The sequence below is a fragment of the Pinus tabuliformis genome, chromosome 4_2 (genome assembly GCF_031772625.1).
Source record: "Pinus tabuliformis cultivar Carrire ecotype Pingquan chromosome 4_2, CPIR1, whole genome shotgun sequence".
NCBI classification, from domain to species: Eukaryota; Viridiplantae; Streptophyta; class Pinopsida; order Pinales; family Pinaceae; genus Pinus; species Pinus tabuliformis.
Genome location: NC_142304.1, coordinates 421,235,950 through 421,248,916, shown reverse-complemented (window position 1 = coordinate 421,248,916; position 12,967 = coordinate 421,235,950).

Genomic DNA, 12,967 nt, shown 5'->3' with positions numbered 1-12,967 from the left:
TATGCCATCGAACCTTTTCTTTCTAAGATTTCAAAAGGTCTCACAAACCGTGGGGACAATTTTTCTCCCTTTCCAAACTTTATGGATATTTTCTAGGGCCTTACTCTCAAAAACATCCATACTCCTACTTCATAACCTCGATCCATCCGGTGAGCATCAAAATAGCTCTTACATTGATCTTTTACTTCATTAAGCCTCCCCTTAATCATGGTCATTTGTTCATCCATCTATTGCACTACTTCTGGTCCTATCAAGATACGATCCTCTTAGTGGTCCCAACTAAGAGGTGTTCTGAAAAGTCTCTGATACAAGAACTCAAATGGTGACATCTTGATGGAACTATGATAACTGTTGTTATAAGAAAATTCCACCACTTGTAAAAAATCCTCCCATCACATTCGTTTGTCCATCACATACAATCTATAACATGTTCTCAAGGATTTGAGTAGTCCTCTCTATCATACCATCTTTCTCAGGGTGATAAGAAGTGCTGGAGTTTAACTAAGTTCCCAAGGCTTCTTGGAAATTGTTCAAAAACCTTCTTGTAAACATTATTCCCTTATCTTATGTGATTTTCCTAGGCACTCCTGTAATATCAAAATCCCATCAATAAAAACTCTAGCTATCTATGGTGTCTTATATGTAGTCTTAACTGGTATAAAATGGTCACTCTTAGTCAACGTGTCTACCAAAAAAAATATGCCTTCTTACAGTCATGGTTGTCCCACAATGAAGTCCATTGATATAAATTCCCATTTAGATTCTGGTATCTCATGGGGTTGCAGTAACCTTGTTGGATGTCTGTATTTAGCTTTTACTCGCTGACACTCTAAGTATCTCAATACAAACTTTACAATGTCCTTCTTCATCCCCTTCCAAAACAAGAGTGGTTTCAGGTCCACACTCATCTTCTTAACACCGGGGTGTGCTATTTATACTGCTTGATGTGCTTTGCTCAAGATTAATTGGTGTATATCTTCATTCAGTGGCACATATATCATCCCCTTGAAATGGTAGTAGTTCAACACTATCAAGGGAGTATCCTTCATACTTTTGGATCCATATTTTATCGTCCCTCAAACTCTTGGTAACTTGCTAATACTAGGTGTCCTCAATATGTAAGTCAAGGAAATTCTCCCTCAAGTTGGTCTTTAAGGGAATCAATGAAAATATCTGAGGCCTCCTACATAAAGAATCAACCACCCTATTTAATGTACATTTTATGTAAGTTATATCAAAATTATATTAACTGATTAGTTCGGACCACCATCTCTATCTTGCATTTAAGTGGTCTTGAGTGAATATGTATTATAGCCCATGATGGTCAATCCTAAGCTCAAATCTCCAAATATTTAGGACATTAAAAATTATTTCCATTTCTATATCATGGGTTGCGTAGTTCTCTTCGTGGGTTCTAGTTTTTCTTGATGCATATGATATTATTCTTCCTTCTTGCATCAATATGCAACCCAAACCTTCGTTGGAGGTAGTAAAGGAAACCAAAAATTCTTGCTCTATATCTAGTACCTTCAAAATTGGGGCCGTATTTAATAATACCTGATGAACTTCTTGTTATTTTTTGGATTCTTGGTAATGGGGCTTGCTATCTTAAAAAATCCTTCAACAAATCTGTGATAATACCTTGACATGCCCATGAAACTTCGTATTTCATGAACATTGGTTTGTGTCATCCATTCCATGATGGCCTCGATCTTTGTTGGGTCTACTGCGATACCCTCCCTAGTGATAATGTGCCCAAGGTAATGAATCTTGGTTTGGTAAAAGGAACATTATCACAACTTCCCGTACAATTGGTTCTCTTGAATATAATTTAGAACTAGCGTAAAGTGCTCATGATGCTCTTTTGGGGTCTTTGAGTAGATCAAAATAATATTGATAAAGGCGTACAAACTTGTTTAAGTAATCTCAAAATATTTCGATTTATCAAATTCATGAAAACACCTGGTACATTTGTCATTCCAAAGAGTAAAACTAAGAATTCATAATTCCAAATATTGTCCCAAAGGTTATCTTCGATATATATTCATCCTTGATTCTCAATTGATGATATCATGACCTCAGATCGATCTTTGAAAACACCATTTCTCCTCTCATTTGATTGAACAAATCACTTGTCCTTGGTAGAGATATTTATTTTTTATCACCACCTTTTTCAATTGGTGGTATTTGATGCACAATATCCAAGACCCATCCTTCTTCTTAACAAAAATTACAAGGCCCCCCCACAGAGATATGCTAGGTCGTATGAACCCCAAGTCTAATAATTCCTTTAATTGGATTTGTAATTCCTTTATCTCTGAAGTTGAAATTTTCATCCCCTGCAACAGTAGCTACTTTCACGTGTGAGGGAAATTAGGGCTTCCAAGGATTCCTTGTTCCTTCACTTGGGTTGCTTCTCCTTATAAGGCTAGTAGGTGACCTAAAAGTCATTTCTTCCTCCAATTTTGACCTTCTTTCTGCAACTTGAAAACTTTGACCTTGTAGCTGCAAAACCCTAGCCTTATCCTTGCACGTGAGAGAGTGAGAGAGAGAATCAATCCAAAAACTTCATCCTTCTTCCTTCTATCCTTCTTCAATTTCCTTTCCTTCCTCTTCCTCGCTTGGATGGAGAGTGTGAGTGAGTGATCATAGGAGGTCAAGTTATCTCCTATATACAGGCTTCCAAGAAGGACGACATGCCCTAATGAGGTCAACTTCTTAGCTGCCAGGCTGACTTGGTCTTGGAAGGGTTTTTGACACTTAAAACACAAAAATAGTTCTTTTGACATGTTACAAGATGCCTAATGGGGTATTCTACATATGAAAATGACTCTAATGACTTCTTGAATCTATGAAAAACCCTAGAATCACTCAATGGGTGCTTGAATTATAAATAAATGACCTTGAGGATGAAGCCTATGCTACAAAAAATAAAAATAATATTTTTTCTTTCATTTTACAATATACAAGAATCAAGAGTACATTTCATATTTATGATGATAAAACCTAGTTACATATTTCAACATTCCCTCTTAACTAGGGAGGTAAACATAATGGTACATGGACATTCTCATACTGAAAAGCTCTCATAAGAGGAGTTGGATTGGTAATCCATCTTATAAGCTATTATTTCAGCTTATCTCATTGCATTTCATCATACCAATCATCATTGTCACATAGCAAGGTCTTGAGTAACAACTCTATATCTCCACAAGATTAGAGCATAATGCTGGTGAGACAATGAATGATAGACACCATCATCATTGGATCTTAAGGAACATACCCCACCTGGATGTTCACAAGTTATGTCCTTTTAAGACAATTCCTATCTTGGATTAACACATCCTCAAGGAATTTCCTCTTTGACTACTCTTACCTATTGGAAGCCATACCGCATCCTCAAATAATACCAGAAACCATATTCTTACCCAATCCTCCATTCTTTCTTCATAACATGAAGACAATAATTATGTGTCTATATCTCCCTCTTAACTAGGGAGGATATACTCATTCCTATAAAAGGAAAATACCCAAGTTCCCTCTTTACCAGGGACTTGTTTCCAACATAAACTATCAACCCTTTGGTGGAGATCATGGTACTATCAACTACTTTTAAGGATCCTCTTTTCGATGTTATGAACTTCAAATTCTTCATCATGGCACCTTCATCTTCTAGATATTCTTCATAGGGCATCAACCAACTTCTCCATCACTTTCCTTCAATGAAACATAGTGTTGATCAATAGTAATGTCATCCCTCCATCAGAAAGTGATCTTCTAGTTCAGATCTGGTTATCCTTCATGCAACTACCTTTTCCAATTCATTTTTGTTTCAATATCTTCCATGCAATCCCATGAGTACTAGCTATAGGTGACATCTACAACTCTCTTCCAGTAGCCCTGTTTCAACCCAACTAGATGATTTCTCAAAAATCAAAATGAACAGTAAATCATAGTTACCTTTTTATGATGGCCTTTCTTCTTGACATCAACTTCTAAAATCAATATGATTGACATGTATGAATCCATCTATACAACATACATTACCAAGGTTCTTCTTTTTCTAGCACACATATCAGGGTCTTCATACCTTCTTCATGGAGATGTCATAGCTAACCTTTCTAATCAATATCAAATGTTGATCCCTTATCTTATCTTATAGATGCGTCTTCCCACAAATTTTTCTTTCATTTTCTTCACATATTGTTTTCCTGAAGATCTTGTTTTTCAACATATAAACCATGATTGTCAACTACCTCATATTCTCCATGAGGTCATATCATATTGATTTCATCTTGTCAATATGTATAAGAGTTAAAGGAGTTTTGTCTACAAGCATTCATGCATCTTCCTAATGGAATATATTCTTCTTCTTTACTCATGCTCATTAGATAGAGCATTTAACCATTCTTTTTGCAACCATATGATGACATGACTTTTATCTATCAAATATATACATACCTCTTTATTATTTTGGTCATCTATAATTTCTTCTAGTAGCTTCCTTTATTGAATATGAAAGTACTTCAACCATATTGACATGTTTCACATATTTGTCATCATACCTTAGTAGTGGATCCCACATAAGGTGGACTGAGGACTATCTGCGAGACACTTTCTTTTCTCCATAGTAGCTGTGAACCTTCTGATAAATATTATTAGTGGAGGATCTGGATGACCCTTATTATGAAAATTCTCCTTTCTAATAATGATGATGTATGATGACCTTTCTTTATCTTCTATCTTTCTAGATGACTTTCTCCAACCATATAGATTGCTACTTCGATTGTCTTTCTATGATTCCAATGAAGATACCATGAGCTACTTCCTTTCTATCATGATGATTGATTTAAATAGACTTAAACTTCGGCTATATCATGTTTCTATGATGATGTCATCTCTACCTCAGCTATAATGCATCTTATATAATTATTGTGATGATTTCCATGATGAATACTATATTATTATAGAAAAAGTGAAGGAGGTTATTTTAGTCAAAATAAAGATATTTCACTTCCTCTTTCTATGACTTCTTCCTTTCGGGTGCTTCTTCTAATTCTTCAGTGACATGGGCTTCATTTCATTCCTTTCTCCTCTTGTTTTCCTTCTTAAGTTTAGGACATTTTTTTTTGAAATTACCATATTCATTACATTCATAAAATTGTATCTTTGACATGTTGATGTTCTTCCTTTTTCGAGGATCAAACTTTCCAAACTTTTGTTTCTTCTTAGCCATGGTAATAAATGATTGATATTTTTCATCTGATCCAACATTTATTTTTGCTTTTAGCCTACTTTCTTCAATCTTACATAATGACCAAAGTTCACTAAATTTAGGGGCTTCCTTCTTTCCATAGATACTTGATATAAAGTTGCCCCATTCATAAGGTAGTGCATTGAGCACAACGGTGGTCATTTCTTTATCAAACATTATTTATCCTAGTTCTTGAAGTTGATCTCTTATTTGTGACACCCTCATAAGGTATGATGTTATTCATTATTTCTTTGATACCTTCATATTGTATAGTTTGGTTCTCGATGGTATAAATTCCCTTGCAGTGCTTACAAAAAACAATTCTACCAATTTTTCATAGATATCTTTCTATTTCTCCAACTTTGGTATATAAGGGATGAGGGAATCCTTGATTGATTCTATGAGGATTCTTTGAGCCCTTATTTACTCTTTCATATACTTTTATAGGGTTTGATATTTCTCATGAGATGGTTTAGAGATTGAACCCTTAACATATTCAATAACTTCACTTTCTATGAGCATCAAATATATCCTCTTTTTCCATGCAAGGGAATTTGATGACCCAACAACTTGTTACTTTTATTGTAGAATGAATTCATGCTGATAGTAGATTCATACGCTCGCGCGCGCACACACACAAATACTTACTTTTCAAGAGAAGATGATCCTTTGATGATTATATCTTCGACTTGATTCCTTCTTGATGATGTTGCTTCCTTAATGATATTCTACAAGGATGTTTGAGATGTGATCTTTGATTAAACATGAGGGAGATCACCTTTATTTATTTGATGATGATGGAAATTCTTCTTCTTCCTTCCTCTGTATGATAATTTAGAATGTGGAGGCTTCCCAATGTGCTTCAAATGTAGAGTCCTTCTTTTAATGTAGGTAGGGTTTTTGAGGTCTTTTCTTGTCTCAAGAGTTGTCATGATGTGATCCTTGTGGTGTGATGGATATCCTTACTTTGCTCAGCCCTTATGTATCCTTCTTTCTAGTGGAATATCTTTAAGTCACCTCTTCTTGTCTTGCCTTTTTAACTTTGATACCATGTTGAGAAATATATGGGCATTTATATTAGGTGATTCCTCTTACTTTGATAATTGCTTGTGATGTATTTTTACTAAAATTGATTATATTCTTCATTCACTTGATTATTATTAGTGTTCTTATCATCAAAAAACTACCAAAAATGAAGATAAAATAGATAAGATGACACAAAATGTAGGCTACAAGCTAGGTCCAAAACCTCTCCTCTTGAGAGGAAAACCCACATATCTCTTCTCTTCTTATAGATTATTCAAATGACGAATTCTAAGACCTATAGAACAATACCAATAGCCTTCCATGACTATTCCATACCTTCTTGATGATGTTCTTCTTCTATCCAAGTCTAACCTAGTCAAATCTCTTCTACCTGCAAAATTTTGACCCATAGCTACAAAATTTTGGTCTCCACTATAGGTCTAAAATTTTCATCCCCTACAAGTTGTTGCTTCCACATGTGTGAAGGAAATTAGGGATTCTAAGGCTTCCTTGCTTCTTCACTTGGGATGCTTCTCCTTATAGGGCTAGTAGGTGACCTAAAAGTCCTTTCTTCCAACAATTTCAAGCTTCTTTCTACAACTTGACAACTTCAACCTTGTAGCTGCAAAGCCCTAGCATTATCTTCACACATGTGTGTGTGAGAGAGAATCAATCCAAAAAACTCACTCTTCTTCCTTCTATCCTTCTTCACTTGCCTTTATTCTACCTCTTATTCGCTTGGATGATGAGAGTGAGAGTGAGTGATCATAGGAGGTTGAATTATCTCCTATCTATAGGCTTCTAAGGAGGATGACATGCCCTAATGAGGCCGAATTCTTAGTTTCTAGGCCGATTTGGTCTTGGAGGGTTATTTGACACTTAAAACAAAAAAATAATTCTTTTAACATCTTACAAGATGCCCAATGGGGTCTTTTTCATATGAAAATGACTCCATTGACTTCTTGACTGTAGGAAAAACCTTAGAAGCACTCAATGGGTGCTTGACTTAAAAATAAAATGACATTCTTCATATGAAAATGACTCTATTGACTTCTTGACTCTATGACAAACCCTAGAAGCACTCAATGAGTGCTTGACTTAATAATAAAATGAAAGCCAGGCTAAAAAAATTACAATAATACATTTTCTTCTTTTTACAATATACAAGAATCAAGAGCACATTTCATATTTATGAAAGACCGAATCTAGTTACATATTTCAACAATGTGGACCTACAAATTTTCAACACCCCCTATTAGGAGCTTGGATCCTACAACCAACTGAACCAAGGGTTGGCCTAGAACTCTGTTGGTAAGAGCGAGACTGTTGGGTTCGATGTTGAGGTAGCGTGGCTTGGTGTTGTCACATAGGGCGATGATGTTTTGGTTGATGAGTTTGCTAAGGTCCCCTGTGTGGATGGTGAGTTGGATGCATATATGGTGTTTTTTGATTCCCTATTGACCATTTTTTTATGATTGAGCACTGTCCCCATTTGTTTTTTTGCATTCCATGTTGTTTTCACTAGACACTCCTAATCCTGCAGGCTTTATTGTCCTATTAATTCTGATATTCATGCTATCCTCCTATTCATTGATTGTCCACTAAACTACTTCATGCAAGGTGTGAGGCATTAAGATCCTACCCTTTGCCCAAATGTTAAAATTTAGCTCATACAAAAATTTGTTCACTTTAAGATTTTCTATGTTTAAGTGGGGGGCATAATGAAGTAGTTCCATGAAATGAGCCTCATACTCTGAAATTGAGTGACTCCCCTGCTTTAGTGCATTAAATTCATTTAATTGTCTCTCTAGGAACTCCTCTGATAGGTAGCATTCTCTAAAATTTTCTTCAAATAATTCCCAAGTTACTTTTGAGATATCCATCCCCAATTGGGGTAATAACGTCTTCCACTAAAGTAGTGTGTTTTCCTTTAGCTGAAATATAACTATCTTCACCTTCATGTTTTAGGTGTAATATCTCGGGGTAAGGCACATAGGCATGTTTTCTAACAATGCTTATGCAATTTGACCATCCTTGGACCCCCAAAACATTGGAAGTTTTAACTTTTCCAAATCTTGATGTACATCATTTCTTGCGGTGCTTAATTTTGCATGATAGGTCCTACATGCTCTCGTTCTAAACAATTTATCAATGGGTTAGAGATATGCTAGAATGACCTCATTAATTTCAATACTTCTTTGACATGAATATGATATTGTTTTGTGATGTATTCCCCATCATCGGGTGGGGTGATGGGAGTTGAATGCTTTGGTGGGACCATGTTGTGCCCTCTAGTTGAACCATTCCTTCCTATACCTCTTCTTGCCATGGTTAACATGCACCAATTAATATTGTCACAAATTAACATGATTTTCCTTATAAAAATAAAATCAAAATCATAATCATAATGAACCTAAGTGGTTTTATAATTACTATCATCATCATATACTTCCAAAGAAACATTTTATGCATTTACAAGTTCTTTAATGATATGATTCACCTACCAATTTCACACTTTCCTACAAGACTTAATCATAAATGATACAATTTATTTAATTGATGATAGTACACTTAGAAGGCATTATGTTATATAAATGGTAGTATAGCTATTGCATTATGTAATTGCTAGAGGTAGTTGATATCATTAGCTTTAATCAAATGATATGTTATCAGAAACAATTATCCTAGCATAAAGTGAGCATCTCATTAGTAAAGGAGAGAGAGAGAGAGAGAGAGAGAGAGAGAGAGAGAGAGAGAGAGAGAGAGAGAGAGATTAAGTTCCTAATGTTTTATGATTTCAATTTTGGAAGTACCCAAGAAGTATAATATTAATAATAATCATATATAAATATTGTGTTCTATAGCATATAACTAGAATATGGTTGTTATCATACTACCCACATGTATGGTAGGAATACTAATTCAAATCAATGGATAAATTGAAATTATAATAATCACAATTTATATATGAGTGCTTGTATAGTTAATAGTGTATGGAATGATACAATACCACTTGTCCATTAATTAACTAGCTTTTCAATGTTTCACCACTTGTAGAATAAAAATCTTAGCTATCAACACTCACCATTACATGGATTAATTTAAGGAAAGGCCACAGTTCAACTTCAGCTGAGTGCTAATTAATTATCTTAATAAGTGGAATATCGAGCAGTTCTTTGATTCCACTAGGTTAACATAATCAAAAGAGTGGCACTTAATTATGGTAATAATTGGAAAGAGTGTCGATTAATTATGGTAATAAATGTAACATCTACAAGTTCTTTAATTCCACCAGGTGAACATGATCACAAGTAATTGGTTGGATGAATTCCACTCGATAACTTTATACTATCATTAATGTCATAATTGGAACACTACACGCCAATTTCAAACCTCGATATGGGAATATCGATGCAACTCACCCCACTCTAGTTATTATTGATTTTCTTATTAATTTTAAAATATAAAAATGTTACTTAACAATATAATTACATCCATAGGTGAATATTGTGCATTATGAAGATTTCTCGACAACAATATAAGATCTATCATTTTCCAGTAATGTGTAGACATACACTAAATGTGTGAAATATATATATATATATATATATATATATATATATATATATATATATATATATATATATATATATATATATATATATATATATATAGATAGATAGATATAGATAGATAGATAAATATATATAATTTTTTTATTATTATTTTTAATTATTATTTTAATTATGGCAATCGTAGTAAATTTCCATTTTATTAATATGGAACTCAAGTTGACAATTATTTGTAAATTTAGGAATTGAAAATCAATGAATATTGTGGTAGAGGATGTGTAACAATTGGGATACACAATCATAGGGAATTAACCGAATCTTGATTATAGTCGGAACTGCAATTCGAGTATTAGAGCTTGCAATTTGAAAATTTTGGAGATAAGTAATCATTTTCTAGAATTTTTGTCACCTTTAGTTTATTACCTAAAGAGCTTGAGGAATTTCTAAGTGTGTCATTCACCGAAATTGAGATGCCTGTCTGAGTCCTTTGGAAAATTTCCGAAGGTTGATATCTTAAGGTGTAAATGGCTAAGTGTAAAAGATATTCTGCTCAAACACATAAATAACAGAGGCTTCAACAATTCAAAAATAAACAATTCTCTTTAGTCACTCACTCAATCGTCTACCATGGTGGTAGAGAGCAGGGAAAAGTGTGATGAGAGGTAGAGGCAAAGGCACAAGACCGATCACAGAATGTTATTGAAGATCACAATATGTTGAAGTATATTCATTACGGGGCAAATGATGATGCCTATAAAAACTATAAAGTATGTTCATGATGGGTCAGAAGATTAGTGTTAGAGAACACATAGGCACCCTTACATGATAACGTAGGTTGAGGCAGAACATCTTTGTGAGTAATATCATTTCTATGCAGTTTGAATCAGGAAAGCTAAGGCAAAGCATAGGAACAAGTAGAGAAAGTTTCAATTGAGGCTTATCCAATTATTCCATTTATCAAATAAGTTTTCAATTAAGCCTTCTCTAACTATTCCATTTGTCCAGTAAGTCTTTTGTAGCTAAAGTGTCTAGGATACCATGGGAAGGCTTATAACTCCAAGTTTTTATTTATATTTTTTATATTTTTAATTTTTAATTTTTTTAATTTTTTAATTTTTTTAATTTTTTTATTATATCAATATGTCCAACTTCAAGCTTAAGTTTCCCCTCTAAAGATTTTTGTTTGTACCAAAAATGGTCTCTATTTTTCCTGTCGGTTAATGGTACAACCATATGCAATCACAATAGTAAGATCATCGGGTAATGATAAGGTGATGCAAATATTGGAGTTACTTGGTAAAATTTTTAAGTCATTATTGTTTAAAAAGAATGAATTTGTTTTAAAAACTTCCTTATAATTTTTCATTGTTTGGATTATAACTGCGAGTAATATGATATGGACATTTCTCACTCTCATAACACATTGAGATAATCATTACTTTCACCAATTTTCACATGAATTTGTAAGTTGATTAGATTTGATTTACTTTGTTTGCTCTCTCTCTCTCTCTCTCTCTCTCTTTCTCTCTCTGTTTGTGAAAATAATGATTCACCAATGGTTAGAAATCTCTCTCTCTCTCTCTCTCTGTTTGTGAAAATAATGATTCACCAATGGCTAGAAATCTCTCTCTCTCTCTCTCTCTCTCTCTAATTTGCCTAATCATTTTTGAAGTGATTAGAAAATATATTATGTTGAGTTTGTGAAAATAATAATTCACCAATGGCTAGAAATAACAATCTATGAGGGAACCCTAATTCCCATTATCTTCATTCTAATAACTTTAACTAAATTTGTGAAATTCTAAATCTTCAAAGATATAACTTACTTCTCTTTGTAGCGCATATCTATTAAAATCATCCACTGCTTTAATTTAGCATTCAACTTGTGCACCTAAGGTCACCAAATTGAATTACGTGGAGCAATTTGAATTTAATGGGAATTTTCAATAATTGTAAAGAAGGTATATTGGTTAAAATATGTTGGATGCAGCAAGTGTTACAATAGTAGCTTATTGCAATTCAAAGTGGAAGCTAAATCACAACAAACAATCCTCTTTTAGTAAGCAAAGGAAAATGAACACACAAGCCATTATAACAATAGTTTCAATGACGGCTTATTGTGACGGTTATGGAATTTGAATGTCAAAGGGTCCATAGGTCCTAGAGTCTGAATCTAGGCTTTAGTACCAAGTGTAGGAACCCTCCCTATATTATTATTATTATTGTTTTTAAACAAAGTAGTGCAGATAAATTGGAATACAACCATAATAATATAAACATTGGGAACTTAGAGATACTAAATAATTTACATCAAACATCCATGAATTACAATACATTCCACATATCATTTGATTTATATTATATTTACTATAGGCACAATGAAATCATATAAAAAAAATATCATAAATACCACAGGCACCATTCACCCAGAGAGGAGATTGGATCTTGGCCTTATCACTCCTTGCACTCCCTTGTTGTTATCCACCTCCAAGTGTGAATTGTAATGTGCTTTGACTGAATGTAGTGACCCACTGGTTGACCTCCCAACCTATTCCTTGGGTACTCTCCTTCCCCATAGGCCCCCGAGTTGCAATGGGACTGTCCAATGGAGGAAGTGTGTTGGATGATAAAGGTGAGCACTCCTTGGCTCAAAATTCCCCTCTCTAAAGACCTCTACCTCACCAAAATAAACTATAGCTCGTAGCCACTCAAAATGACATAATGGCGTCCATCCAACAATAGGGTAAGCAAAGTCCCTTCTTGCATGGCTTGCCCCTTCTTTTATAGGAGGCTTCATAGGTGACAATTGACACTTCATGCATAATTAATTATTTATATTAATCCAAAATTTTTATTATTCACCCATCCATGTGTCACCCGCTCGCCAAGGCTCTCCAAAATTATTTAATTTAAATCTAATTCAAAAATAAAATTTTTACTCACCCCAACAGGGCTCTGTATTTCTTCTCCTAGTTGTCTCTTGATTCCCCTTCTCTAATACTTAATTTGTGTTCATTACTAAATTCAATTAATTAGTCTTATATTTGGTCCCCTAACTACCTCCTAATTTAACTCACTTTGCGTCATAGATGGATATTCTTATGTTGGCTCTTGC